Source organism: Pygoscelis adeliae, unplaced genomic scaffold (assembly GCF_000699105.1).
Source record: "Pygoscelis adeliae isolate BGI_AS28 unplaced genomic scaffold, ASM69910v1 Scaffold456, whole genome shotgun sequence".
NCBI lineage: Eukaryota > Metazoa > Chordata > Aves > Sphenisciformes > Spheniscidae > Pygoscelis > Pygoscelis adeliae.
This window is the reverse complement of record NW_008825007.1, coordinates 382,799-388,167: the sequence shown is the minus strand read 5'-3', so window position 1 is coordinate 388,167 and position 5,369 is coordinate 382,799.

Below are 5,369 nucleotides of genomic sequence, written 5' to 3'. Positions count from 1 at the left end.
CCGTAGTGAATGTTCCTGCACAGGATCAGAAAGGAGGGATGCTCCCTCTGCCCCCAAAACACAGCTGCTTCACCCTCCATTTCCAGTGACCGTAACGGCTTCTACCAGGGCCAGCGGACCTGGCACAGTCTTTGCCCAAGGGCTGTAGGCTACAGACAGTGCCGTTTTCTTCCACTCAGGAAATGAAATTCTCATTATTCTTGTGCACTCCCAGCGATGGAAGTCGCTTCCCATTTAGCAGCGTCTTCATCCTCTGACTTGACCTCTGCAGACTCCTCCATGCGTCCCAGTCACTGGGAGTGATGTCTCATTGGGGCTTTTCATCCCGGTTCCACCATCAGCGTCACTTTGACCCTGGCTCTGCATCAACACCCTTTGCAGAGACAGACTGTGGTGTCCACCAGTCCCCATGGAGAGCACACCTTTCCCTGCTTGAAAACTCTACCACGTAACACCAGCGGTTCACAAGCAGAGCTGTAAGCATCTCAAACATGGACTCGGACCCAAGAAGTTACTCATGGAAGTTATAATGTTCACTGAATGCCACTGCCACGCTCTCAAGAGTGGCGTGTTTTCTGACTTTAACAGACGTTTCTTTACAGGACAGAATATTTGGTAAGGCACAAGGTGGGAAGCTCCACTGCCAGCTTTCAACACTGCTTGGGAGGGGAGGATGGGCCATGGGTGACGGCGAGGCTTTGCCTTGTGACAGGACACAGTGCCGCACAGGAGGAGCTGGGACAGGAACCAAAATCCCCGCTGCAATTGGGTTTAGACGTGAAGCCTCATCCGAGTCCAAGAACTTTCTAAAAGACTGGATTTATGTACGTCTGGTAAAATAGCTGGTAAAAGCGATGAACCAGCTAGAGATACAGCTGCTTTGAGGGAAGATTTTTATCTGACCTGGCTTTGAAAGCTACTGTGGAAAAATGTGGGTTTCAACACGTAACTTGAAGTTCTCATTTTTACTAAAGGAGAGTGTAGGAATTTTTTGCTCGGTGGGAAATCACTCCTGGTAGGAGCTCATCCTCTCCACTTTCTCAAACTAGAGCTTCAAACTTGGAATAATAAATACGAGTCAATATATGCACAAATTGGTGCTGGGAAAGTAGACAGCTGGAGAAAGCATGAGCAGATAGTTATAACAGACACTGTCCCCTCCATATTATGTATTTCTTTAAATGTCAATGATTTCTTATCACTAGAGAAGGCACCTCCTGGAGGGTGACCACGGCAAAGCCAGTGCCACGAGCGATGTCCGGTCACAAAGCAGAAAGGCGTTAGGACCACATGAAACCCATTAGAACTAGAAAGTGCAAGAGGTGGTTTAAGGTGAGGACTAAGAGATCACGCGTTGGGTCCAACAGCTGGTACGTGGGGCAAAGTTTCGCTGTCTTGAATTGCTCCGGGAACCAACCTGACAATTCTCCATCTCGTTATCCTTGCGTATTGCCTTTCATCTCTTCCCTCTGTTTAGCAAAGTCCTTATCCCGCAGCAGCACAAGGGATGAGTTTTGTGTTGTGCTGCATTTGCATCCGAGGGAAGAAAATAAGCCTTTTCAAAACTGGAATCTCGTTTTACTCAGATGGGTCTCCTAAACACGATGGGTGAGCCCTGAAGGCCACCACCCCACGGTGCGATGGGGAGAGCAAGGGCTTACCCATGTGCGCGGAGAACAAAACACAGACCCCGGCCACGAGCAAGCCGCTGGCAGGGTACGGTGTCAGCAGCAGCCTCCGCTGGCTGGGCCTACCCCCGGACCTCCACCCACTGAGCCTCTCACACTGGTCACCTCCCACCCTCTCTGGGCAACCACAGTCCATGGGCTTCCCATCCTCCATACCGCCTCTACCTCCCACTCGCTCAGCCTGAAGACCCTCTTGGCCTCGCACTCCCTCTTGGCCACCCTGCCAGCTCGGCCTCCCACTCCCTCTTGGCATCTCCTCTCACACAGCCATCCCCCCAGGGCCTCCAACTCCAGAGCCTCATCTTCCATGGCCTTAGCTCCTGTTGTTTCTCTCCCGTGGAATCTGCTCCAATGGCCTCAGTTCCCATGGTCTCCGGTCCTGTGGCCTCCTGCCTCCATGGCCTCAGCTCCCATAGACTGACACCATGGCCCCCAATACATGGCATCATTAGCATCCCAATTGCTGTACACCTCCAAAAGCCTTTCGGCCCCAGAAGCCGCTTTGGCCTACAAGCATGCTCAGCAGCATCTCTTCCTTGGCTTCCCACCCCCTTTTGGCCTCCCACCCCCCTTTCAGCCTTAACTTCTCTTCAGCCTGCATCTCTACATCCAGCTTCCCCTCGTCTCTTGGTTTCTGTTCCAGCTCTGCCTCACTCTTTCTTGCCCTCCCACCATCTTCTGGCATCTTGCTCTTGCTCTGCCTTTCGTCTCCTACGCCCTTCAGTCTCCCCAAGAGCCTCCACTTACATTCTTGCTCAGCCTCCGCTCCCGCTCATCCTCACGCTCCTCTTCCGCCTCCCTCAGCCTTTTGCCCTGCCCATTCTCCATCAGGCTCCTGTTCGTGCTCGCCCTCTCCTTACCCTCCATTGCTGCTCGCTGTCCCGCTCCCTCTGTGACCTCCTACAGCATTATGTCCTCCGCTCTCACTGGGCCTCCCGCTCCTTGCTTGGCCTCCCCACCAGCTTGACCTCCCGCTCAGGCTGGGCCTCCCCCTCGACCTCCTGGCCTCCCCAGCACTGAAAGCGCTGCCTCTCTTCCTCTTCTTGGTTTCCCCTCCCCGCGGCCTCCCCCTCTCAGCCTCTGCAGGGTGAAGGGGTTTTGCACTTACCCTGGGGCAGCACCAGCACATCTCCCCCCTGGCACCAGGGCTGGGAAAGCCCCCAGCCCCGTGCCCCCCTCTGCCCAAGCACTTCCCAACGAGGACGGGGGCTCCAGGAGAAGGAAAACCCCCATAAGCAGACACGGCGCCTCATCACGCGGCCCCTTCCCAGCACGGAGCTCCTGCGGGCAGTGCTGGGGACGCCTGGCTTCAGCCCGGCTCCAGTGCCCCGAGGACGTTCAGGTGTCACCTCCAGGGACAGGCGCTTGTCACCCGTGGGAACCCCCGGCCATGCTACTTGTGCAAGGAGATTCAGAACCTTGTTTAAAAATAGGATAGAAATAACTGAACATGTGCCACCAGTTTTGCAATTAGGGCATCTCTTGAGGATCAAGAGGCATCAATTAGTCAAACGAGAAAGCTTTTAGGAAAGCATGTATGCCAGCTAGCACAAGAGCTCACCCTGCATGGCACTGGCAAGCAGCAGCTCCAGCTGGCCCAGGAGGCCACTTGCCTTCTCGCAGCGAGGCAGAGCCTGCGTTGGGCTGGGGCTGTCCCTCCCGTCACCGCGCTGCCTGCAGAGCAGCGCTGCCCGGGCTGCTGCTTAGTGCTTCTCTGGTTTCTCCAGCACTCGCTGCAGTAGACGGAGGAAGCAGCAACACCCTACAGCAGCCAGCATCACTTGCGTCCCAGAAACCAGGGAAAATGCTCATCAGAAACCAAGTCCTTCCCTCCAGCATCGATACGCAAGAGGGGAGCGTTCCTCGCCCTCACAGACATGCCTTCTCCTCCTTCAGGAGGATAACTACTGTTATCAGCATATAAAAGAAAAGGTAACATGGAGCAACTTGAACACATCAGCAGTGAGAACAATATACATGCTCCCAGATACAACCCTTAGATGCTGGAGAACCAAGAGGAATCAATGGATTTGGTATCGCCTTTGCAGCCACTGGCCAACAGCTCTGACAGAGCACTCCTGGAGACATCACTTCCAATACTAGAGGGACACTGTAAGTGTGGGACACAAGCAGTTACAGCTGGGACAAGTTCAACTAGGTGGAATTAAGGGCACTGATTTTGAGCAAGAGCCTGCTCAAAATCAACCAACCCCTAAACCACCTGGGGGTTTAATCAATTCTCACATTTCTGCTTTTGCTCAGGTTTTCATTAGGCACCAGCATCAAGTAAAGCTTTATCTCCAGTCAAGTGGCTGAGGGACAAGACAGTAGCATACTGAAAGCCACTTTCTGGCTGTTTTTGCGCCCCACGCAGAGCCGTGTTCATTGCTGGTAGATAAGAGAATATGCACTCCAGCGTGAGCCTGCGTCACCACACCAGTCTTTGTTTCCAGTCATTTCTGCAGATGCTTCCTCACAACAGACCAAGCTGTGCCGATATAAAACCGTACCTCAGAATAAACAAGTCAACCCCAAACTGCTCCCCGAAATGAAGAGGGTCAGCAGCCGAAGCAGCGCAGTCATCACTCGTGGAGGAGGCAGCCCTTCACTGCTGTCTGCCAGCACGCGAGGGAGGCAGAACTTCATCAGCCATTCGTTAGCATCTTGCTGCACAGGAAGGCGCTTTGTGGTCGGCGTTTTCCTAAAGGTGATGTTAAAGGGAGTTCTGCACAGAGAAACCTCCCGGTTCTGCAGGGAATAAACGCAGTGTACGAGCTGCGTGGCTGCTTCTGAAGAGATGAAGAGTAAGAGAAGGCTGTGTTTGAGAAAAAGCATCATGAGGGGTAGTGCTGCTCGTATGACAGCAGCTGTTCTTCCATTTTTATAGGAAGAGGGAAAACGCTCTCCCCTCCTCTAGCAACCTGCACTGATTTACTGTTCCTGGAAATAGAAACATGCCTGGTACGATTCAGAGAGAGACGCAGGGGGTGGGATGGCAGGGGGAAGAAAAGAATAAGAGCTTTTAATACACCAGGAATTCTGCTTTTGAAACCAGAAACAGAGCAGTGAAATCCACCTCGCTCTCCATCTCCCACTGCAAACCGTCTGTACCAGCACAGTTGCACAGAGCACAGCCCTCTTCACCAGCCTTACAGGCGTGGTGAAAAAAAAAATGAAGGCTGATTTATATGGCTGGCATCGTCCCTAAACAATTTGTTTCTGAAGGATTAACGAAACAGACTGCATTAGCTCCGGTGGCCAAGCGCGTGCTGGTGGAAAACAGAATTCGTTTGTTCAGGCTCCAGCATCAAAAAAAGCAGCCAAAGGCTCAGACCTCGGCATCACAAAGCAAAGGCATCCCCGCACCGCGAAACCCAGCCGCCGCACGGTGGCACTCCTCCTCCAGCAACGCGACAAGGCGGGGACGCCAACTGCAGCAGCCCTGGGAATAACGAAAGGCTGATTCTCGTCTTCCTCCGCAAGCTTGCTGCATTATTAAAAGGTAGCAGAAAGCGTCGCCGAGCATCTGCACGATACCGTGCCCAGTTCGGGGAGGGAGGGGCCCCCTTTCCTGCGGATGCGCCATTCATCTGCATTTCTCCAGCCATTTTTCATTTGCGACGAGAACGCTCAGGTTAAATCTTGCGGCACCCAATTACAACTGAAAATTATTTCAAGCAT